Below are 26324 nucleotides of genomic sequence, written 5' to 3'. Positions count from 1 at the left end.
ACCCCATGGACTGTAGCCTACCAGGCTCCTCCATCCATGGGATTTTCCAGGCAAGAGTACTGGAGTGGGGTGCCATTGCCTTCTCCGGAAGTTACGGAGACAAAGCAAAAACAACACCCAGTTGCAGATGTAACCGGTGATGGAAGTAAAGTCTGATACTCTAAAGGACAATATTGCATTGGAACCTGGAATCAACGTAAATTGGATGTGGTCAAACAGGAGATGGCAGGAGTGAACATCGACATTTTAAGAATCAGTGAACTAAAATGGACTGGAATGAGTGAATTTAACCCAGATGACCATTATATGTACTACTGTGGGTAGAAATCCCTTAGAAGAAAGTAGCCCTCATAGTCAATAGAAGAGTCCAAAATGCAATTCTTGGGTGCAATCTCAAAAACGACGGAATGATATCTGTTTGTTTCCAAGGAAACCATTCAATATCACAGTAATCCAAGTCTATGCCCCAACTAGTAATGCTGAAGAAGCTGAAGTTGAATGGTTCTATGAAGACCTTCAAGATCTTCTGGAACTAACACCCCTCGAAAAATTTGCTCTTCATTATAGGGGACTGGAATGCAAATTAGGAAGTCAAGAGACACCTGGAGTAACAGGCAAGTTTGGCCTTGGAGTACAGAATGAAGCAGGGCAAAGGCTAATAGAGTTTTGCCAAGAGAATGCACTGGTCATAGCAAACACACTCTTCCAACAACACAAGAGAAGACTCTACACATGGACATTACTAGACGGTCAATACTGAAATCTGATTATATTCTTTGCAGCCAAAGATGGAGAAGTTCTATACAGTCAGCAAAAACAAGACTGGGAGCAGACTGTGGCTCAGATCATGAACTCCTTATCACCAAATTCAGACTTAAGTTGAAGAAAAGGAAAACCATTAGACCATTTGGGTATGATCTAAATCAAATCCCTTACGATTAATACAGTGGAAGTGACAAAAATTCAAGGGATTAGATCTGATAGAGTGCCTGAAGAACTACGGATTGAGGTTCTGTGACATGGTACAGGAGGTGGGGATCAAGACCATCCCCAAGGAAAATAAATGCAAAAAGGCAAAATGGTTGTCTGAGGAGGCCTTACAAATAGCTGTGAAAAGAAGAGAAGCAAAAGGCAAAGGAGAAAAGGAAAAGTATACCCGTTTGGATGCAGAGTTCAAAAGAATAGCAAGGAGAGATAAGAAAGCCTTCCTCAGTGATCAATGCAAAGAAATAGAGAAAAACAACAGAATGGGAAAGACTAGAGATCTCTTCAAGAAAATTAGAGATATCAAGGGAACATTTCTTGCAAAGATGGGGACAATAAAGGCCAGAAATGGTATGGACCTATCAGAAGCACAAGATATTAACAGGAGGTGGCAATAATACACAGAATAACTATAAAAAAAGATCTTTATGACCCAGATAACCACAATGGTGTGATCACTCACCTAGAGCCAGACATCCTCGAATGCACAGTCAAGTGGGCCTTAGGAAGCATCACTATGAACAAAGCTAGTGGAGGTGATGGAATTCCAGTGGAGCTATTTCAAATCCTCAAAGATGATGCTGTGAAAGTGCTGCACTCAATATGCCAGCAAATTTGGAAAGCTCAGCAGTGGCCATAGGACTGGAAAAGGTCAGTTTTCATTCCAATCCCAAAGAAAGGCAATGCCAAAAAATGCTCAAGCTACTGCACAACTGCATTCATCTCACACATTAGCAAAGTAATACTCAAAATTCTCCAAGCCACGCTTCAACAGTACATGAACTGTGAACTTCCAGATGTTCAAGCTGGTTTTAGAAAAGGCAGAGGAACCAGAGATCAAATTGCCAACATCCGCTGGATCATTGAAAAAGTGAGATAGTTCCAGAAAAACATCTACCTCTGCTTTATTGGCTACACCTGAAGACTTTGTGTGGATTCCAACAAACTGTGGAAAATTCTTCAAGAGATGAGAATACCAGACCACCTGACCTGCCTCCTGAGAAATCCATATGCAGGTCCAGAAGCAACAGTTAGAACTAGACATGGAACAACAGAGTGGTTCCAAATTGGAAAAGGAGTACATCAATGGTATATATTGTCACCCTGCTTATTTAACTTAAATGCTGAGTACGTCATGCGAATTGCTGGGCTGGATGAAGCACAAGCTGGAATCAAGATTGCTGGGAGAAATATCAATAACCTCAGATATGCAGATGACACCACCCTATGACAGAAAGTGAAGAAAAACTAAAAGGCTCTTGATGAAAGTGAAAAAGGAGAGTGAAAAGGTGGTTTAAAACTCAACATTCAGAAAACTAAGATCATGGCATCTGGTCCCATGACTTCATGGCAAATAGATGGGGAAACAATGGAAACAGTGAGAGTCTTTATTTTCTTAGGCTCCAAAATCGCTGCAGATTGTGACTGCAGTCATGAAATTAAAAGACACTTGCTCCTTGGAAGAAAAGCTATTACCAACCTAGACAGTATATTAAAAAGCAGAGACATTAATTTGCTAACAAAGGTCCATCAAGTCAAAACTATGGTTTTTCCAGTAGTCATGTATGGATGTGAGAGTTGGACCATAAAGAATGCAGAGTGCTGAAGAATTAATGTTTTTGAACTGTGGTGTTGGAGAAGACTTTTGACAGTCCTTGGACTACAAGGAGATCCAGCAGTCCATCCTAAAGGAAATCAGTTCTGAATATTCTTTGGAAGGACTGATGCTTAAGCTCAAACTCCAATACTTTTGCCACCTGATGCGAAGAACTGACTCATTGGAAAAGACCCTGGTGCTGGGAAGGATTGAAGGTGGGAGGAGAAGGGGATGACAGAGGATGAACTGGTTGGATGGCATCCCTGACTCGATGGACATGAGTTTGTTGTAAATTCTGGGAGTTGGTGATGGACAGGGAAGCCTGGCGTGCTGCAGTCCATGGGGTTGCAAAGAGTCGGACACGACCGAGTGACTATACTAAACTGAACTCAAACCAATGTTGGCTCATAGAAGATCTTAACAAAATACTGTGGAATTGAATTGAGGACAAAAGCAGAGAGTCTAGGGAAAAGAGACCAACATGGAAAATTGTAATTATGAATCTCGAGCACATCCAGTGGCAAGGGGTCCCTGTCCCTCCAGCACATGCATTCCTACCACCTGTGTGGTCTGTCCCTCCAGTGGTGATGGATGCATTGGTTCACATAGCTTGATGACCAGCCTTTAACATTTTTCCAACCACCATCCCCTCTTCCCACCCCATCCTAATTCTATAGCTCCTGAGCAAACTGATTATAATTTGACTTTTCATACAGATTTTTCTATGGGAATAGAATGTTTTGAACCAATTTCTCACATGCACGTTGATGGTATTTCTTACTATATTAAAGTCCTAGGAATTTGATTAGCATGGTCCAATTTCTTAGTCTAATTCTGAGTGTACTGACAGAATCAATTTTCTGGACCTTTAAGGTAAGACCTTGGTGATGATGTCAACTTTTCCTGTAAGAACATTTCTGGTGGTCATCAGCTGACTCCTACAACACATGTTGTCTATATTATGTATTCTCAAAAACAGGCTCCACTTAGGAGAGGCAAACTCAAAGAGAGCAGCATGGTTTCTGCTCAGTTCTATTTGTTCTATAAAAATACAATTCCATTTTAAAACAGAACAGCGGCAAGAAGTGCAGAGGAAGCAACCAATGCCTGAAATTTTGTGTTGTACAAATCAAAGAGGAATATAATCAGGCTGCTAATCAAGTCAGGCAACATCCCTGTGTCTCAGTTCCCCTTGCTTTAAAATTTAAAAAATGAAAGGCTTTACAAGTCATTTAAAATTCAAATCAAAACAAAACTTAAGTAGGCATTTTAAATCATTACATTGGCAAAAACCTTTTTAAAGTTTAACACATAAATCTCCAGAATCGGAGAAGGCAATGGCACCCCACTCCAGTACTCTTGCCTGGAAAATCCCATGGATGGAGGAGCCTGGCAGGCTGCAGTCCATGGGGTCGCTAAGAGTTGGACATGACTGAGCGACTTCGCTTTCCCTTTTCACTTTCATGCATTGGAGAAGGAAATGGCAACCCACTCCAGTGTTCTTGCCTGGAGAATCCCAGCGACGGGGAAGCCTTGTGGGCTGCCGTCTATGGGGTCCCACAGAGTCAGACACGACTGAAGCAACTTATCAGCAGCAGCAGCAGCATGTCCAGCTCCTCTGCGGTTCCATGGACTATAGCCTGCCAGGCTCCTCTGTCCCTGAGACTTCCCAGGCAAGAATATTGCAGTGGGTTGCCATTTCCTCCTCCAGGGGATCTTTCCAATCCAGGTATCAAACCCGGGTCTCCTGCATTGGCTGGTGAATTCATTACCACTGAAGCACCAGGGAAGCCCATACAGTGTTATCTAGATGGCCCCAAACTGGAAATAATCTGTCAAACAAAACAAAAGTGGATTAGTCATAATGATACATGTTTGCATTACAGATCACTATCTAGTTATAAAAGTGACAGTTATAAAGATTATGTAGAAATATGAAATAACGATGATATAATTTTAAGTAGAGAAATAGTTTCTATATATTGAACACTTACTATGAGCCTATCATTCTGTTACTCAATTTATATACATTATCTCTTTTTGTGCTCACAGAACCTGATAAGTAGTTAGAGTGCTATCCTCAGTGACAGTAAGACAATTGTAATAAGGTTGCTTAATAATTTTCCCGAGTTCACACAGCTAGTAGTCAGACCTAAAGCTAACTGATATCAAAGCTATTTCTCCTTAACTAAAATGCTATAAAAGCCCTAGACATCTAAGGTAATAAACAAAGGTAAATATAATATATACATATATGGAGAAAAAGAGAAAATCAGAATGGAGCAATGGTGTTCAGTTCAGTTCAGTTCAGTCGCTCAATCGTGTCCGACTCTTTGCAACCCCATGAACTGCAGCACGACAGGCCTCCCTGTCCATCACCACCAACTCCCAGAGCCTACCCAAACTCATGTCCACTGAGTCGGTGATGCCATCCAACCATCTCATCCTCTGTCATCCCCTTCTCCTCCTGCCCTCAATCTTTCCCAGCATCAGGGTCTTTTCAAAAGAGTTAGCTCTTCGCATCAGGTGGCCAAAGTATTGGAGTTTCAGCTTCAACATCAGTCCTTCCAATGAACACCCAGGTGCAATGGTGTAGATAGTCTCATAGTAATTGTTGCTCTTCTATTACGATGTTGAGTACAAACAAACTAGCAAATAAAATGTTAACAGCGAGAATCAGACAAAAGTCTGGAAAAAAGTATACTAAAATATTAATCGAGTTTTGTTAAAGTGGTAGAGTTCAGTGTAATTTTCTCCTTTTCTCTGTTTTACAAGGTTTTTTGGTAATGTATCGTGCTTCCCTGGTAGCTGAACTGGTAAAGAATCTGCCTGCAATGCAGGAGACACAGGTTCAATTCCTAGGTTGGGAAGATCCCCTGGAGAAAGGATAGGTTACCCATTCCAGTATTCTTGGGCTTCCTTGGTGGCTCAGATGGTAAAGAATCTGCCTGCAATGGCTAAGACCTGAGATTGATCCCTGAGTTGGGAAGATCCCCTGGAGAAGGGAATAGCTACCCACTCCAGTATTCTTGCCTGGTGAATTCCATGGACAGAGGAGCCTGGCGGGCTACAGTCCATGGGGTCACAAAGAGTCAGATACGACTGAGTTACTTTCACACTTCACATAGGACTTTTCAAAAATACTTTAAATGCTCACTTTAGCAGCACATATGTTAAATTGGAAAGATACTGAGAAAGATAGGGTGGCCCCTGCACAGGGATGACACACAATTTCATGAAGCATCTCTCTCTCTCTCTCTCTCTCTCTCTCTCTCTCTCTCTCACACACACACACACACACACACATACATCTGTCCTCTGTGATACAGAAACCAGAGCTCTGTAAAACTTGTTGACCATTGAAACACTGTGATGGTCAGAAACAGCAGTGGTACTCCTGGTGGTGTAAGTGTTATTAAGAATACAGTATATCTGTCATTTCTTTCAAAATTCTTGGGGTTACTTTCCATAGAGTCCTATTTTTTAAAACAGGTTTGAGAAGAAAATCTAAAAGCTGATATTCCTTGCTTTTTTTTAACTCCTTTCCTCTCCTTTCCTTTGCTTTTTTAACTGTAAAATTGATGTGATATGGTGATAATAGTAACTCTCTCTGTTTATGTGGTAAGTACAAGGGCAATTTTATTTTCATTATATTCTTCCTGTATTTGAAAGGTTTTGAAAAACATATTTAACAATTTAAATCTGAAAAGTTATCTTTAAACTTAACATTCTAAGTTATTAAATTTGAAAGAGTTTAAAAGTATTTTTGAAGTTTTAGAAATTCTGTATTTATTGAAAATCAAAACATGGCACACATACCAAGTATGATATGTTTGGCAAAATTCTTGTATGCGCAACTCATGCTTTTCCCTTTCTGATACAAACTTTCACCTGTGTTTTGAAGAGACTCTAAAGAGAAACTAAAAGGAAAATTTACTAAGTGAAAGTTTGAGAAGGTTCTGGGGTTGCCAACATCCTGCCTGCTTAATTGAACGTCACGTTGGCCTCTGCACGCACCGCATGGCTGGGCTGCAACAGAGAACATGACACACATGTGACAGCACGAGCTGCTCGTGTTCTTTCCGAGCGGTGCTCTGGGGAGTTATCCTCAAGAACCACCCTCCTAAAGGCAGAAAATTCAGGGCTGGGGAGCGAGAGGGGTCTTTCCAAAACACAAAAACTCTTCTGAGTGTTCTAAAAATGAAGAGGAGGAAAGAACAGTGACTACTAGATGCTAAAATGTGACATTTGAAAGTGTTAGGAAAAATGCCAGACTGACAACTCCAGCTATATCCCCCCGAGTCAAAATGAAAGTTCAAGCTCAGGCTGATAGAGGCCCTACTTTTCTGAATGTTCTTCAGTGAGACGGGAAATTCATCGGACTACCCGGACAGCATGTCCTCCCTTTCTGAGCTGCTGGGAGGAAAGGTTTAGTTCCCAGGATCTATCCAATTCTGTCTTGAAAGTCTGAACCTCAATCAGCATTGTGTGAGATATAAAGTCTATATTAGATATGCTTCACCCTGGGGAATTTATAGGAAGTGGGAGGAATACATCATACATAGAAAAAGTTGTATAAAAAACAAGGCCACATAAAATTGTCTGATGAGTGGAACAGACTATAAAGCAAAGAAATTCAGAGTGGGTGGGAGCTTCTATGAGAGAGAGACGCACTACAGACCTGGGGGGAGATGAGAAATGCACTGGGCCTGGAGGATTTTCCGTGATGAATGGGGAGTATTGGGGGCAAGGCTGATGTTAAAAAAAATCACCAGGCATTGCGACAGGAGTAAGAAGGGAGCAGATAAAGCACAAACTAATTCTATCAACATTAGTGACAAATCATCATCATTCTGTTAGATTCCTGTGACAAGTTAAAATTTGCAAAGCGTTTTTAAAATGTATTTATTTATTTTTGGCTACACTGGGTGTTTGTTGCTGTGTATGGGCTTTCTTTAGTTGTGGTGCTCAGGCTTCTCATCACCACATCTTCCCTTGTTGCGGAGGACTGGCTCCAGGGTGTGCAGGCTTCAGCAGTTGCGGACGGTGGGCTCTAGTACTCTGATTCAGCAGTTGCAGCATGCAGACTTAGTTGCCCTGCAGCATGTGGAATCATCCCAGACCAGGGATCAAATCCTTGTCCCCTGCTTTAGCAGGCAGATTCTTAACCACTGGACTACCACTGGACTCCCTGACAAGCATTTTCAAATGTGTTTTTATTCTGGTTGAGCTGCTAAGTTGTGTCTGACTCTTTTGTGACCCCATGGACTGTAGCCCATGGGATTTCCCAGGCAAGAAGACTGCAGTGGGTTGCCATTTCCTCCTCCAGGGGATATTCCCGACCCAGGGATCAAACATGTGTCTCCTGCATTGGCAGGTGGGTTCGTTACTACTAAGCCACCTGGGAAGCAGCCGTCCTAACAGCTAAGGGAGTAGAGCAACTACTCCTATTTCAGAGATAAGGAAACTTGGTTCAGGAAAGTTAAATAACTTGCCCAATTTACTCCATTTCTTTTTTTAGTAATTACCAGTTTGGTAATTCAGGGAGGTACCAAAGACACAGAATATCTTTATTTGTAGCATAGCATATAATAAAGTGTTACATTTGCATGCATGTGAATAAATTAATATGATTGGAGAAGAAGTCAGGCTGACAAAGCAACTATTAAGAAATTGACTTCTTTCTGGGGGCTTAATATGAAAAAATATGACTGATACCATACTTGTAAATTATAACTGTGCCACAGCTACAAGTGCAAGCTGGATTGAAATCCAGTTGCCAAAAACTAAGGAGAACTTCAGAACCACCAATAGCAGGATATTGTCCAAACCTGGGAGCAGATAGTCTTGCTGTATTCCTACTAAGTCTAGACCAGACTGCATCTAGAATGTTTGGTCTATTCTGGGCTCTGTCTGTTAACTGGAACACTGATATGTGGGAATAAATCTAGAGGAAGCACTAAAGATGGTGATGGGGCTGGAAACCACCATAACCTAGTCATACCTTAAAAGTTGGGTGTATTTCTCTTGAAGAAGGCTTATTAAGGGAAGACATGAAAGTCAAGTTTAATGGATACAAGTTACATTTAAGTAGAGTTTCACCCAGAACTGAAAAGGACTTGCTTACAACTTGAGATACTCATCAAAGTTTAACCTCCCAGTTCCTGGAAATAGTCTCATAGCCTGGAAATGCCATTTTTCATGATGCTCTAGAAGGTACTCTTCTTTTAGGAAGTAAATTTATAAGGTCTCCTTCTTGCCCTAAAACCCTATGATTCTCAAACTAGCCACTTTACTGCTCTTGTGGGAGTGGAGTTAGAATGAAACAGTTCTAAAATTCCCTTCCTGCTCTCTCCTTCTATGAAGTTATCACATTCTTAAGTTCAGCCTCACTTGTGTTTCACAGTGATATCAGAGACAGGAATCCTTCATATCAGCTTGACTCTCAAGATCTTATCCTCAAATGAACTTACCACTACCAATTGAAATAAGTTCTTAAAATCTTCTAGTCCATGTATCATCAAGTGAGTCAGCTTTTCAAGCTTAATTGGCATGGTTCCTTGATAATTATGTCACCTTGCCATATTCCTTTTTTAGTATTATTATTTTTGTCCTAAACTCTACTTTTAAACTCAAACATCCTGCTTTCAACACTCTTTGTATCTAAGAACATAGTGGGGCTGATGACACAGGATGAGAAACTTGTAAAGGGTAACAAATATCTTCCTTTTGACCGGTAGATATTGTCAGGAGTAGAGAAGGACTGATGTGAAATTCTCAGCTTGACTTTAAGGCAGTAACTAGAAGTCTTAAGAGTATCATCTTAAAGACTTGCCTCCAGACAGGATCAGTCACTGTAGGAAAAGTAGGTGGCTGTGTTTGCATGTGTTCTGAGGGATTCTGGGAAGTCCCTACCCTTTCCCCTACATGTACACCCACCCATTGTTCCATCCTTCTGTCTTTAGAAATAATTTCATTTAGGCCACAAAGTATTTTAAGACTTTAAAAAGCTCCTTGTTCGTGCTGGGTCACTTCAGTCGTGCTTGACTCTTTTAAACCCTATGGACCGTAGTCCTCCAGGCTCCTCTGTCCATGGGATTCTCCAGGCAAGAATATTGGATTGGGTTGCCATGCCCTCCTCCAGGGGATCTTCCCAACCCATGGATCGAACCCACATCTCATGTTTCCTGCATTGACAGGCAGGTTCTTCACACTAGCACTACCTGGAAGCCCAATAAGCTCCTTAGGAGCTATTATTTAGCTAAACCAGGGCAATACACCAAGACTTGAGAGAAAGAGCATTGTTAGAGTCTAAAGCTATCTTTGTAAGGTGAAGTCATGGGAAAACTGAACTCTTATCCTTTCTCATTTATTTTACCACTGATTTGGTGTAAGCACTCTACTGGGCACTAGGGATACAGAGATAATAAAACACCATCCTTGTCCTCAGACAGGACACAGAAGGTCACAGAAGCCTCTGTAACACAGGCAACATCATATGCAAAAATAAGAGATATCACAAGATGACTAAAATGGGTTATGTGTGAGTGGAACAGCCCACGTCTTTGGCCTGGTGAAAATGTCAACCCCTTCAGTCACTAAAGGGAGTGGCCAGAACTTGCTGGTGTGGTCATGGGGGCACCAAATCAAGGCAGGGAAAAGTGGTAATTCTGTAAGAACTAGAAGAAAGTCAAACACAACCTCTCAGCCAAGTGTTGGGGCCATGAATTTTTGCTGCAAGGTTTTATGTTTTCTGGACATCATTTACAGAATTAAGTAGGAGTCATTCTGGGCAATACTGATCAGGGTGAAAAACTAGAATTCTAAGAAACTTTCTTGTGGAGCTTCAGACAGAGGAAGGCTGATGAGAGAAATAGCATGTTGTGGTGGTTCTCAGGCTCTTAACCTCAAAACACCGAAGGATAATGCAACACTCTCCGTTTGTAATAGCAACTGACTTGGGTAGATATTCACCACCATTAGGGGTACGGGGCAGAATACTGTGGAGAAGCGGGAAATGGGGAGTAATTCCATAAAGTTGCCTAGTTGAGTCTGTCTGTTCCTTTACATCCAGCCTTAAGGCTGAGAGAAGGTGTAGGCCTGGGTTGAAGGCAGCTCTGCCACTAACCAGCTACATCACCAGAGGCAGCTGATGCTCTCTCAGCCTTAGTTTCTTCCTATGTAAAATAATGAATCTTATCTGGCTGTATTTTGAAGGAATTAAAGATAATACACTGAATTTCCTATCACAGTTAGTATATAACCATAGAGCCAGAACTTAAGGAACCCTTAGCTACTAGTATAAGTAATTCGTCTTAAAAGCTGGATTGGGGGATAACAGGGTCTGCTCAGCCAGACTTCATGCAGAGTGAAAATCCTGGGATTTGCAGAAAATATGCTCTTAACAGTAAATGCCCTCTATAATCAGGTATGACAGCTTAGGCTGGGGGCAAATATTTCATGAAATCTTAATTGCTAGAAATAAGAAGTTGAGGTACAGAGATGGGGAGAAGCTACTTGTGTTTATAGTTTTGGGGTTTTTTTTTAGTTTTTCTATAAGAAAGATATTAAATTTACATTTGAGATGGATTATTTCAGGCTAAAAATATTAATAATTTTTTTTTAATCACGTAAATGTAAAGCCAAGACCCTGATCTGGAACAGAAAGTTTGAGACCGTTCATTTCTTTATTCCCGTAGTCCCAACCTTTTTGACACCAGGGACTGGCTTCATGGAAGACAGTTTTTCCAGACCTAGGGGGCAAAGGTGGGGGTCACAGAATGGTTTAGGCTATAATGCTAGTGGTGGGGAGTGGCAGATGAAGCTTCACTTGCTCTCCTCCTGCTGTGCAGCCAGGTTCCCAACGGGGCTGGGGTTGGAGACCCCTGCTTTATTCACTCAGCAAATATTTGAGTACTTGCTACATATATTACACAAGGTAGTGAACATAAAAAGCACTGATTATGCAAAAAGGTTGTTTCTGCAGTGAGTAGAATTACAGTCTTGAACCTGTGTTTCCTTGGGGTCTGGAAGGAGAAGCTTGGTTAGTGGACTCTGGTCTATAGGAAACTTGGTCCCTCCAACACGGCAGCAGGATAGGGACTGAGGGAGAGATACCCTTCCTTTGAGAGGACGATAGGAAATGTTTTGGGTTTCCCCAGTGGCTCAGCAGTAAAGAATCTGCCTGGAATGCAGGAGCCGCAGGAGACATGGGCTTGATCCCTGGGTCAGGAAGATCCCTTGGAAGATGGCATGGCAACCCACTCCAGTATTCTTGCCTGGAGAATCCCATGGACAGAGGAGCCTGGTGAGCTACAGTCCATGGGGTCACAAAGAGTCAGACACAACTGAAGCAACTTAGCAAGCACTCAGAAGATATTTTGGAGGATCCAGATATTTTTTCTTTTATGCATCATTTTTTCTTTCTCCTTAAGTAAAGTTAGGCTAAATGTTGCAGTCTGTTCCCTGTTGAGAGGGGCTACCCTTGAGGCTCCAAGTAGTTGACTGAAATAAGCACTTCCTAGGAATTCCCAGAATTTGGGGGGAGGAGAAGTCAGATATTGACTTTCCTGCAGTCAGGTGAGAAGTGAATCTCAGAGTTATTTGGGAATTAACTAGAATTGGGATTCTTTGAAGGCAGGACTCCTCAGTTACACATTTGTCCTTGTGGGCAGCTTGAATGATCCTCACAAAGTGCCTGGAGACACACTCCCATGATACCAAGCCACTGGGCACAGTTTTCAAGAGTATCAAGTCAGAGCAGCTCACTCTCCAAAAACTCAAATAACATGAAACATGCAAGTTATTTTACATGCTGGGGAACAGATGTGCTGAGCATGTAGACTAGAGCTTTCCAATCCAAGGTTATTTCCTTTTATTCTCCTTTTCCTTTCTTACCTACCATCCATGCTTCTCCCAAGCTCCCTCTTGGGCCCTGTTTCCTAAATGAAAGCAAAGAAGAAATTAACATGTAGAGAAATCTGCCATGCTAAACACTGTGTGGGCTGTTTCGCATAAATTGTATCATTTAATCCTTTACAGGGATTTCCCCAGTGGCTCAGCTGTAAAGAATCTGCTTGCGACACAGGTTCAATACCTGGGTCAGGAAGATCCCCTGGAGGAGGGCATGGCAACCCACCCCAGTATTCTTGCCTGGAGAATTCCATAGACAGAGGAACCTAGCAGGCTACAGTCCAGGGGGTCACAAGGAGTCAGATATTACTGAGCATGAACACGTGCACAAGCCCTTACAACAATTTGGCAAAATAGGTAAGGTTGTTGCCTTTCTCTGATGAGAAATGGAAGCTGAGAGTCCTATGTCCAAAGTACCACAACCAACAAGTAGGTAGCAGTCCTGGGGTCCAAATACAGGTTTATGTAATGACAAAGTTCTTTACACCAAACCACAGAGGAAAATGTATGTTGGGAGGAAACATAATTAAAAAGGAAAACATATTGGGAGATATGTTTCTGCTTCCAAGCAAACAGAAGTAATTACCCATCAGTGGACACTGACCTGCAGTTTTAACTAAAACCCAGGACACAGGGGGTACAGGTTCAGATACTTCCTCTCCACCTAGAAAACTGCCACAGAGGAAAAAGAAATGGTAAAAAGCAGCTTCAGGTGGATCATGACAAAGTCAACTAATCTTTCTTGGGTGATAGGAGTAAAGGAGCCATATCCGTCTGTCCTGGGGAATCAAACAGTTGCCTCGAAGGTTAATGTTAATCTGTTGTTTAAAACACAGGTTGTTTTATATATACAGCCCCAAAAGTTAAAGCTTAAAAAAAAAATCCTCATTCATGCAAAATCATGTTGACATATAAAGGCACATCTGTGGTCCACAGCTTGATCATTTGTAGCCCTCTTATAAAGCACCAGTGACACAGGGCTTTGTAGACCAGGAACAGTTGGTGGGTGGGCACAAATGCATGAACCACACTTTGACAGCAACGACACTTTCACTTTCAATTACACCTCTCTTAGCATGGGTTATTTTAAGAAAAATCCAGCCATTGAAACCTCAGCATGGTCTCCACGTATCAAATAACAGCAAATTCTTTCTGTCTTCTTTTTGTCTCTTTTTTTAAACTCAAGCAATCTGTGGGGCTGCTTAAAAGAAGTCTTTAGTTCCTATAGACTTTCTGCAGGAAATGAGAGACATTAGGAGGTCTCAATTACATTTTCTTTCCGGTGACTGCTGCATAAATCTGAGCAAGACTGTTATTTTTATCATCTCAAAGATTAAAGTTGCCGCTGGCAGCACGAGGGTAGAATCTTGATGTTTGCATATTTCTCCCCTGTTTTCCCCGTCTCCTGATCCTGGACCCACACACAGAGAGGACACATAAGCTGAGTGACTTACTCAGGGCAAGCATTTGAACTGGTCTTTTTATAGTCAAATTGTAGAATCTTTTTAAAAAACCACACCAGACACCACCATGCCGCCCACTTCACCTTTCTTTTGTCATCCATGTTTTGTGGTAACATGGTTTTCTATCACAGAATGATGACACTCTTGCCCTAAGTGGTTTCTGTGATGAATTCCCAGACAGAGTTTGGGGAAGAAGCATTATTTCTCTTTTGCTTCCCCTACCCCAAACGTCCCTTCTGTGTACCTCAAATGCTTCAGCCTAGTCTTCTCCTTTTGAGGGGAAATTAGTCAGTGGCTCATAGGGATATACCCCAGCTCTTACCTCAGTGGCTAACCAAAACCAGAACCGGCCCCTCACTCAGTCAAGTCCAACCATGATCTTCCATAGACCCTGAAGCCATACTTGAACCTGGATTTTTCCCCCACTTAGGATTCCCCTTGGAGAAAAAGAATCAGGGAAACCACATGCGGAGGGCTGAGCAGAGAACAGAAACCCCAGAGCCCAGAGCCCAGAGCCCTCCAGCTTCAACTGTTCCTACTGTCTTGATGAGCTTCCCAGGGCTAGAGAGGAAGAAGATCTAGCACAGGGAAGAGAGTGGCTTTTAGATCCCTTGGGAAAGGGATCTCTTGGGCTCTCCTGAGATCTGAGAGTGTGTAGAAATCCCTGAAGTTACTAGGAAAATGCAGATATCTATGCCTGACAAATAATTGATGCTCAATATATACACTAAATAGTTGAATGGCTGAATGAATAAATGGGCATAAAGAAGCAGAAGAGAAGAGGATGAAGCAGAGCTTCACAGATCACTTTCATTTGCCTTCCCTTCTGGGCTCTTTTTTTTTTTTTAAGATTTTTATTTATTTATTTTATTGTTTGGCTGTGCTGGGTCTTCACTGCTGCATGCGGACTTGGTCTAGTTGCGGCGAGCAGGGGCTACTCTCCAGTTGCAGTGCGAGGGCTTCTCATCGCAGTGGATTTTCTTATTGGGGAGCATTGGCTCTAGGCTCACAGGCTTCAGCAGTTGGAACCTGTGGGCTCAGTAGTTGCAGCTCGCAGACTTAGCTGCCCTGAGGGATGTGAAATCTTCCCAGACCAGCAATTGAACGTGTATCCCTTGTTTTGCAAGGCAGATTCTTATCCATTGGACCACCAGGGAAGCACAGCAGTTATCTTCTTTTTTGCTCTTAACCCTTAAGAATAGCCGTGCCACTTTGCTTTTCTTATTTCCTAATTACTCTCTACATTTTTTCCCCAGATGTTTCATGTACATTGGTTTACAGCTGTCAATGACCATAAAGTAAGGAAGTGCAGAAGTGCTAGTCATCCTCCCCCGAAATAGCAATTTCACCTCAGCACTGAGAAAGATTCCTTTGAGAAACATCCTGATACCTGGGCTTTGCTTTCTTCCATCATCTTATTCTCATTAAGGCCAGTTTCTGAAGATACAACTGGTGGTTCTGTAGTAAGGGGAACTGAGAATCTTAAATACTGTATGCTACCATGTGACTTCAGGATAAAATGTCATTCAAAACAAAACCTAAATTAAACACACACACACACACAAAGGAAAGTAGGATAAGATCGTCAAACTTACATTTACCTCTCACCAAGATTTAACCCCAGATCTCCAACAAACAAATTGGTAGGTGTTTGAGAGCATCTGGGACCTTATCTTTTCATCTAAGGGGTTTTCTGGTCTAGTTATCTAGCACCAGCACTTGTGATCAGTGTGATAAAGAGTCACTATCAAAAAGAGTAGAAATGAGGTCTTTCTGACACATCACCATCATGAGACTTACCACTGATTATTGCCCAGGACCCATGGACTATGCTGGAATTGAGAATTGGGCAATTGCAAAGTTTCCTCTTTTTAAGGCATAAAAAGTGCTAACTTCATGTCTTTATTCCCTGGGTCATTTCTAAAAGGAAGGCAAGCTAATTAACTTTTTTTTCTTAAGAAAATCAGCCAAATAGCAAATACTCATTTTAAAAAGTCTCTTAGTTATTAAAAAAAAACTCATTCTCATTTTAGAAAAAAAAAATTAAAGTTTAAAGAAGTCCAAAAAAAAAAAAAATAGAGAGAGAGAGGTTATGGCAATCCACCTATTGTCACCAACTAGGTAGATTCTTTACCAACAGAGCCACCAGGGAAGCCCAGCACAACTTTACCAATGTCTTACTGTAACTTTTCAAGTCATAGAGAAAATCAGCACCTGAAAACTGTTCTCACACTCAGTGGTAAACCAAATGTAGGCTATGCTCTTACACTCTGAGGTTCAGTGGAATTGTGCAAGTAAAAAATATTCTGGAAATCTTAAATGTCAAATTCAAAAATTAAGAAAATATGTGACTATTGATCCCTTCTTTCAATGGATGACAGTGCAGATTTCCTGATCTGTCACATGGCTTTCTTTTTAACCAAACAGGAAAGGTTTTGACATCCTTGTTTGCTGTTTCTACATCTTGAAGAAAAGCTGAAACCGCCTTTCTAGATACTGGCTGGCACACACCAAAAAATTCCTTTCAGCAAAGTTAGAGAAATCCAAGAATGTTATTTATCAAGCAGTTCAGGTGTATCCTTTTGAAAAAGGTTGACTCTGCAGATTTTATTACTTAGACTGTCACCTATAAGACATTTCTTCTGAGTGTCCATAACATTTTTACTTCTTATATAGCTCTTTGGGGGGCGGGTTCTCGGAGGAAATCTGAAGTGATCAAACACCTTTGGAAACCACATAGTAGGCTGCTAAATTTCTTAAACTCAGTGATACAGAATTGCTTTTAAGCTGAGTTTTGAAGCTGTAAACTTCAAACTCTGATTTAAGCACCAAAGATGTTTTGGCCAAACTGTGCTGGTTGGCATGTAAAAAACAACAGTAGCAACCACAAAGTTCTTACAATGTGTCAGGACCTATTCTTTGTGCTTTACAACTATAACTAACTCACATTTAAGCTTCATAATAAAATCCTCACAATCATCCTATGAAGCAGATACTGTTATTGTTCCCATTTTATATATGAGGAACAGAAAGCAATTTGCCCAAAGTCACAGAGCTGTTAAGTGGCCAACCCGGTGATAGGAACTGGCCATCTGTCTCGGAGTCTGTGCCTCTAAGTCTCATATAGCAGTCTACCCCCCAACCAGTTGAAAATTACATTGACTCCTTGCAGCCACCCTCCTCCAACATTAAACCCACTTGAGTAATTGAATGCCAAGTTCAGTAAAGCTGCATTCTCTTAACAACCCCTTTTCCCAAGGTCCATGGGAGAAGCTGGCTATTTGCCCGGGGAAGCCTGTCTGAAGGGGTTTGTGTGTGTGCACGCCCGCTCAATCGTGTCTGACTCTTTGCGGCCCCATGGACTGTAGACCGCCAGACTCCTCTGTCCATGGAATTTTCCAAGCAAGAATACTGGAGTGGGTTGCTGTGCCCTCCTCCAGGGGACCTTCCCGACCCAGGGATTAAACCCTCATCTCTAACGTCTCCTGCACTGGCAGCCGGGTTCTTTAGCACCAGCACCACCTGGGAAGACCCTGAAGGGCTTTAATAGAAACTAACTCTGTCACTGGGGAGAGATAGGTGAGTTTTCTTGTTCATTTAGCGTGAAAAACCTCTTAAACTGACAGGTTTCTTTCCCCCTCTCTGCGGCCAACAGCTACAGGTGAGAAGGTCTCCTGGGTATATTTCACATGATCTGCCTCAAGTAAAGAAAGGTCATGTGCCCTCAAAGAAGACCATAACTTCTCACCTCAGCTTTATTGCTAACTGCAGATTTCATCTACAGGAAGAGCGTAAGGGGAATGAGCAGGAATTATAAAAACTCCGTTGATGACGTAAATAAACCTCATCAGCTTTCATTTTCTCGGCTGGAAGGGCAACCCACATGATTAAACCCAAGAAAGAAACTCTCAGGTTATTGTATTAGCAATTCTGTTCTTTGGAGGAGACATCATAAAAAACCTTGGGATGGTAGAGCTGGAACTCTTTTAGCATCATCCCCCACATTTTACAGATAGCGAAACTGAGACCCATAGGGGACTCCTGGCCTGCTCGTGATAACACAACTAATTTGTGATTAAAAAAATATATATATATATAGATATTTCCTTTTTGGATTATTTTCTTGTAAAAAAAGAACAAATTAATTAGCCTGTTTGGCCTTCTAGAAATGGCTCATGGCATAAGGCTCATGATATGAAGTCAGCATTTTATTGCCTTACGCGGAGGAAACTGCAGTTATTACCTCCTATCCCCAAATGGGTCATTTTAGGCCCTAGGGCCTACATATTGGCATGAAAATGGAGAAGTGTCTTGGTCTTTGGTCACGTAACTACTGTGCCTCTTACTCTCTCTTGCTGGCTGGTCCTGTAGCCTCTGTTGGGCTTTTTTGCCCTTGGCAGGTTGCAGAGATACTCCCACAACGGTCCTCTCTTTTGATCACAGGTCTGCCACAAGGGATTCCTGCCACTGCCCTTGAGACTGAAGCGCTCAGGCCAAGCTCCCACAGGCATGCATCCAGGCTTCCCCCATCAGAGGTCTCAATCCCTTTGGAGTACTGCGCACAATTGCAATCAGATCCCTAGCGCTTATAGAATCTCCTGCACATCTGTTCCTCCCAGTAGCCTATCCATGCCAGTCACGTGCCTTCTCCCTTCTCCTTAGGATCTGGCTGCTTCCTTTCCCCTCCTCTTGCACAACTCCAGTTCTTACCATCCCAGACACTTTCCAAAGTAAGGATTATAATGCAACCCTCAGACTAGGAAGCCCTGACCTCCTAAAGTAGAAAGCATGATCCCTGTTATCCTGAACCAATTATTTGTGCCTGTTTAATGTCTGACTCTCTTCAGATTATGAAGAGAGAATGAAATTGAGGATTAGGATCAGGTTAAAGTTAGAATGAGATTTAGAATCCTTCTGTCTTGTCCACTTTTGCCTCCCCTCTGCCAGCTCAGGGCCTGATAAATAATAGTCACTCAATACATATTTTCAGAGGTAAGAAAGGGAGGAAGGAGAACGGGGGGAAGCTATTACAGTGGTATTGAAATAACAAGTTGAAATAACAGCAGTACTGAAATAACAAGTGTTTGATTTAAGGTAGTCTTAGAGTATATAAAGAGGAAAGAGTGGAATGAAGTTGAAAACTATTAGGAAGAAATAATTTACAGGGTTTGATAATAAATTTGCCATGAACTATGTGAAACACAGGAGTCATGGGTGATTCTGAGATTTTATTTACTTATTTTGCTGCACTGGGGCTTCATTGTAGCACATTAAACATGTGGGATCTTAGTCTTCAACCAGGGATCAAACCCATGTTCCCTACATAGGAAGGCAGATTCTTAACCAATGGACCACCAGAGAAGCCCTTATCCTGAGGGTTTTTTTTAGGGACTTACCTAAATGTGCTCTGGGACTGTGGGAGAACAACTGGGTTGGTTTTGTTGGTAAAGAATGGAGGTTGGTGAAGGGCTTGTGAACAATGGGTCTAGTTTGGAAACTGTAAGGTATCTGGGGAGCATGTCCAGCAGGCAGATATATCTGTGGGTGTCACTGTTTTAAATACATGTGAACAGGAAAACCAAAATCAAATTGTGAGGTGGGAAGAGTTGTCTTTAGAAAGTCCCTTCTCTTTTAGGACCCATTTCAAGGCCCCAAGTTCCCTAATTTTTTGCCTGTTTTTCTTCATCTACATCTGTTTTTAAGAAGTGATCTGATCATCTCGATGATCTCAGTTTAGAAGACAAACTGTTGATGAAACACAATGAGTTAGTTCCTCTGGTTGTACTGGAATGCTCAAATGGGAACACAGCCTCACGCCAAAGAAATGATAGTAACACCAACCAGTAAGAGGCAGTGCTCATGTGCCTCTTCGTGTACCCCAGGCACTGCACCAAGCACCTGCTGCTCTCTGCAACACAATGAGGCAAGAATCATTTCAGAGAAAACTGAGGCACCAAGAGGCTAAGTGACTTGTCCAAGGTCCCATGGCCTACTAATAATAAAGCAGGGAACTACCCTGGTGTTATGGCTCTGGAATCCATTCCTGTAACCAGTATACTGGGAACGAAAGTATAATGGTGGAAGTTTAAGAAGAGTGGAAATGTGCAGTAAATTTTTCAGGGGAGGGACCCTAGTAAGATTCAGATCCCGTTGTGCAGCTCACTGCAGTTTCATCCTTCAAACAGATGACCACGATGACATGGGCTCTGCCAAGAATTAACCTTAAGCAATGTACTTAATCTCTTTCAGTTTCGTTTTCCTCACAGGAGAAATGACCTATGTAAAAGGTTATTCCTTAGAGCAGCATATAGGGATGCTGGAAACAACCTAAATGTCTATTGAGAGGGGACTGGCTTAAAAAAAAAAAAAAGGATTGTACACTTATAAATGGAATATAATGCAGCCAGAAAAAAGAGTAAAGTAGAGGTCTATAAGCTGTTATAGAGTGATTTCTAGTATATATTGTTGTAGAACAATACAGTATGCCAGCGGTCCCCAACCTTTTTGGCACCAGGGACTGGCTTCGTGGAAAACAATTTTTCCTTGACCAGTGGGTGGAGGGATGGTTTGGGGATGATTCAAGTGCATTACATTTATTGTGCACCTCAGATCATCAGGCATTAGAACCGTAGGTTGGGTACTCCTGGAGCATGCTACAATTTAAGTATATAATGGTGATAGGACTATATGGGCTTCCCTGGTGACTCAGTGATAAAGAATCTGCCTGAAGTGCAAGAGACTCTGGAGACGCAGGTTTGATCCCTGGGTGGCAAAGACCCCCTGGAGGAGGGCATGGCAACTCACTCCAGTATTTTTGCCTGGAGAATCCCATGGATAGAAGAGCTGGCAGGCTACAGTCCATAGGTTCGCAAAGAGTCAAACACGACTGAAGTGACTTAGCACACATGCATATACATTCATTTATGCTTGTATGTGCATATATACAGATGATAGTGAAAGTGAAATTCGCTCAGTTGTGTCCAACTCTTTGCGACCCCATGGACTGTAGTCCATGAAATTCTCCAGGTCAGAATACTGGAGTGGGTAGCCGTTCTCTTCTCCAGGGGATCTTCCCAACCCAGGGATCAAACCCCGGTCTCCCGCATTGCAGGTGGATTCTTTACCGGCTGAGCCACAAGGGAAGCCCATACATACAGGAAACCTGTAGAATTGATTGCTTCAGGAGAACTGGGCGCCTGGGGGACAGAGATGTGAAGAGGAACCTTGTACCTATCAGGATACCAGCAGAAGTACACTCAAAAAGGAGTTTAATGAAAGAATGAGTTACAAAGGTGTGGACAGGGTAAGCACCCAACAAAGGATTGTGGTGTGTCCACCCTTGGACTAGCTACAGAGGAAAAATCATTACCATGCCTGGGCCCTAAGGGACTGGGGGAATAATGCTTACCTGAACCCAGAGAGAGAGAGAGAGAGAGAGAGAGAGAGAGAGAGAGAGAGCTGTAGGTATAGAAGAAGCCAGGGCACAGAAGCCACAGACTTCGAACCCACAGCCCAGCAGAGAAGGTGCTGGGGTTTAAATAAAGACCCTGACTCCATTCTTCTCCTGTCCTCCGATCTCTTGCCAGGGCAAACCCTACCAGCAACCCGAGGGCAGAGAACGCCATAAGTGCACCTCACCGAAGAGCCTCTCGGGGGCTGAGGCAGGTGGCAGTGGGTCTGGAGGGCAGAGACTATCCACTACAGAAAGGGCATGTATAGCCTTTGACCTTGTATGTTTAGAACCAAGTGAATATATAACTTGTTTAAAAAGTAATAAATTTTGCACACATAAAAAATAAATTAAAAAAAAACATAAAATTAAGGATTAGAGTAGATGGTTGCAATGTCTCTCCCCCCACCGCCCAATTCTATTTATTTGATGTGTGAATTTTTCACCTAACGACGATCCAGGGCTCCACCTAGTGTCAAAGCCGCGCTTCACTGCATTCTGACCTCAGTCTCACTAGGAGGGATTCTGGGGCAGACATGCTGGCTGCCCCCAATCACTGGTGTGTAAGTAGTCTTCACTGTGAGTTATACCCACTTGGTGAATGATCTTATCCCCTGAAAGTAGAAAGTGATTATTTTGAGACACAGAACATTTGTTGTTATTTCTCTTAAAGAGATAGTGAAGCTTGAATTTTAATTCAATTTTGAACTAAATAGTTAAGATTCCCCTCCCCCATATTTCAAACTGTTAAATAAAATTAGAGGTAAACAGCATGTGATCTAAGATAGTAAATCTTCCATAAGCCCACTTCTGAGCTTGTCGCTTCTCTGTTCATATGTCCTTAGTGCAGTAATTCTCAACCCTGGCTACAAAAAAAAAAAAAAAAAAGTATTTCTTGGGGAGTTTTAGAAAGATCTTACTGGAAATTCTAATTTAACTGGTTTGAGGTCTGGGACTCAGGCATTGATTTTTTGTTTGTTTCCAAAATCCACAGTGGGTGTAACGGGCCACCAGGCTGGAAGTCCCGGCTTTAAGGATTCATTGCTGTCTATGAAGTGCGTTTCCCTCACTACCCAGAATGTGCTCCTTTTACTTTAGACAAACTAGGTTACGTGTAAGACAATTTTCCACTCTTCATGTTTTGCTCATGCCACCCACTCTGCACTGCTCATGCCTTGAATGTTTTGCCACCCCTGCCTGCATCTACTGCCACAATTTTACCTATTATCCCTGACACTGCTTAAGGGCTATCTCCTCCAAGATTTCCCCTGCCCCTCATTCCCAAACAGCTGTCTCTTCCTCCTTTGAATCCTTGAAGATTTTTAAAATAACTTTTATTATTTTTTCTCCTTAGTAGAAAATGAATATATTTATACAGTATTCTTTTTACTTATCAAATTGACAACAATCAAAAAGTCTGATACAGTAGTCCTGTCTTACCCATGGTTTCACTTCCCATGCTATCAATTACCTGTAGGCAACCACAGTCTGAAAACATTAATGGAAAAATCCAGACATAAACAATTGATAAGTTTTAAATTATGCACCCTTTTGAGCAGTGTGATGAAATTTTGTACCACCGTCTCCATCCCACCTGGAAAGTGAATCATCCCTTTGTCCAGCATATCACCCCAAATGCTAATTTTAAGAGTTTATTTTAAAAAGATAGAATATCTAGAGCAATTTTGGGTTTATCCAGAAATGCAAGGGAAGTTAAACACTAGAAAATAAATATAATTCACCACATTAACATTAAATAGGAAAAAACATATGATCATCCTAAATATGCAGCAAGTAATATCCCTATTGATGGAAAAATGAGAAGCAAACCCTAAAAAGTTCAGGAACAAGGTAAGTCCATTTACCTCTATTTGGTATTATAATGTATTTCTTAACTAGTGTGGTGAGACAAGAAAAAGAAATAACAGAGGACAAAGATAGGAGAAGCAGTAGCTGGTAAAATATTGGAGTGGTCTTTTTTCATAAAAATATAGTTGTCTACATTCCAGTGAATCTTCAGGCAAATGATTAGTAATGATAGCAGAGCTCAGTAACATGGCTGAATAGAAGACCAATACACAAAATCAAATATACTTCTAAGGACTGGCAAAAAAGAGTTAGAAAATACAATTCTGAAAAAAAAATGCAGTTTACCATAACAATTAAAAAAACATGAGCTACCTCTTTCATAAGGCCTATATGCAATAAATTCCAAAACTCTATTTGATGAACATCAAGAAAGACCTATCACAGAAATACATGGTGGAAGATGTTCAATAGGAAGACTGTTTTGTGAAGTTGCCAGTTCTCCCCAATTTGATCTATAGATTCAATGTAATCCAGTTCCAAATCCCATGGATTCCCATCCCCCAACCCCTACTAAAACTGATAAGCTGATTCTAAAATTTGTACAGATAAAACAAAAGTTGATATATAACAAAGACTCTTTTGGAGAATAAGGTAGAAGGACTTGTTGTATGAGATTTCAAGAGTTTAATTATAAAGTCATAGAAATGAAGAGAGTGTGGTACTGATGCTGCAGTAGACAAGTGGATTCATGGAATAGTAGAGATTCCAGAAGCAGATCTATGTATTTGTGGACATAATATAAAAGAGGAGTGGTGGACTTCCCTGATGGTACAATGGATAGGAATCAGCCTGCCACTGCAGGGGACACAGGTTCAATCTCTGGTCCAGGAAGATTCCACAAGCTGTGGAGCAGCTAAGCCCACACACCACAACCACTGTACCTGCACTCTAAAGCTTGGAGTCGCAACTACTGAGCTTGAGTGCTGCAACTACTGATGCCCACATGCCTAGAGCCAGTGCTCTGCAACAAGAGAAGCTACCATAATGAGAAGCTCACGCACAACAACTAGAGAAAGCCTGTGCACAGCACCAAAGACCCAGCACAACCAAAAATAAATAAATAAAAAAGAGAAGTGGTATTGAACATACTATGGAAAGGAAGAATTAGTCAATAAGTGGTGCTGGGGAAATACAGGGGAAAAAAGCAGATTCCTACCCCATGGTATATAGGAAGTGAATTCTAGTTGTATTAAAGACTTGAATGGGAAAGCTGATTTTTAAACATTGAGTATAAATTGGCACAACTACTCAAGAATTTAAAAATTTTATTATCTTAAAAGTTGAATATTTGAATACCCTACAATCCAGAAATATGTACTCTTTAGGTGTCTATTTTAGAGGGATTTTAGCGCAAGTATACCAGAAAGCACAAACATGAATGTTCATGGTGGCATTTCTATAATAGTAAAAAACAAACAAATAAAATTCAGCCCAAATGTTATCAGTCAGGGTTTGTTCGAAGAAGCAGAACCACTGTGAGAAATTAATGCAATAAGGGATTTATTATAGGGGATTTCGGAGAAGGCAATGGCACCCCACTCCAGTACTCTTGCCTGGAAAATCCCATGGATGGAGGAGCCTGGTAGGCTGCAGTCTATGGGGTCGCTAAGAGTCAGACACAACTGAGCGACTTCACTTTCACTTTTCACTTTCATACATTGGAGAAGGAAATGGCAACCCACTCCAGTGTTCTTGCCTGGAGAATCCCAGGGACGGGGGAGCCTAGTGGGCTGCCGTCTATGGGGTCGCACAGAGTCGGACACGACTGAAGCGACCTAGCAGCAGCAGCATAGGGGATTTAACTGTATGCAATTGCAGAAGCTGGCTGCACTGTCTATGTGAAGCTATTGTTCCTGTATCTGATAGTACAGCTAAAGTCCACAGGATGGGAAGAAATGATGTGAAGTGGGGGGAGCAAGGACATATTGGAACCCACAAGGGTAGAGTGGAATCTGCATTAGTCTTTCCCTCCTCCCAAACCCCTGGTGACATTCATTGTGGAGTTAAACACACACCTGGCCCAAGAGTTGGAGAAGCTGTAGCTGACAATTTGGAAGGAATTGGGGAGCTATGGGCCTGCAGGGACTTCCTCCATATAAGGAAATAGGGCCACTCCTTCACTGCTACCTTCTTTACTGAGTACAAAATGTCTCTTTGTCTTTTCACATAACCCTGAGAGGCCCAGATAAGTGAAGTGACCTGTAACCTATAGAAGCCTACTTTTAAGCAGTGTCTTTCTGCATCTTTCTGCATTTCTTCTCAAGAGAGCTCATTTCAATATTTTGGATCTACTACCTGCTATTCCTCCTCTCCAAAGGACATTCCTGACACAGGTACTTGTGCCTGTTGCCTCTCATGATGCTGTATAAGCAGGCTTAGGTAGCTTTGTAATAACAGATCTACTTATATGATTAGCCTCCAAGGAAGTTCCTCATTCCACCGTAAATAGATGTCATCTTAGGACTGATTTCCTCCCGAATAACATAATCTTCTCTAAATTTGAGCAAATGTACATTTTATTTAAATGTGAATTCCTGGCTTTGAGCTAAGGACAATTTCTCAAACCTCTGTCCAAATCTGGTACCAAATTATCCATGGTTACTCTGCAACTACTAATCTAGGGGGGAAAACACTCTTTGGCAGAGAGGAAGTCAGTTTCCAACCTTCATTTCTCTATTCTCAGAGACATCAGGATGAAGTTTAAATCAATTACCAAAACATAGCAATAGAATTGAAATTATTTAAGGGAGAGACTAAGTCTTTGCCAATTCATTTATTTTGAGCAATAATAATACAATAAAGTTCCAGTACTGGAAAAGAATTTGGCTAATACTCTTAAGAACAATATCACAATATGTTAACTTGAAGTGACTTTTTCTCCCTCTGGATCTGAAAGTGTTGGGCCAAGGGAAATTAATCAGAATTGAATGCAATTTTGTATTAGATGTTTCGCTGTGGCTTTAGATTTTAAATAACAGATACTTTAGTTTAAATTATTTCAGTGAGTGAAAATCTGATTCTGTAAAGTAACAAATTGGAAGTTAGTGAT

General features: G+C 41.6%; 1 protein-coding gene and 1 non-coding gene across 2 annotated transcripts in view; both read left to right on the top strand.

Moving 5' to 3' along the window:
* The window catches only part of PDCD1LG2 (programmed cell death 1 ligand 2), a 155491-nt gene that overhangs the window by 116950 nt on the left and 12217 nt on the right, over positions 1 to 26324 (top strand). The gene's annotated exons all lie outside the window — the stretch shown is intronic.
* LOC145521747 (U6 spliceosomal RNA) lies at positions 5731 to 5836 on the top strand. The gene has a single exon (XR_014065660.1). It is a non-coding gene; the product is annotated as a U6 spliceosomal RNA (small nuclear RNA).

Source organism: Giraffa tippelskirchi, chromosome 1 (assembly GCF_054371585.1).
Source record: "Giraffa tippelskirchi isolate mGirTip1 chromosome 1, T2T-mGirTip1v1.2.pri, whole genome shotgun sequence".
Lineage (NCBI taxonomy): Eukaryota > Metazoa > Chordata > Mammalia > Artiodactyla > Giraffidae > Giraffa > Giraffa tippelskirchi.
The sequence above is the reverse complement of the archived record's forward strand: the minus strand, read 5'-3'. Positions and strand labels throughout refer to the sequence as shown.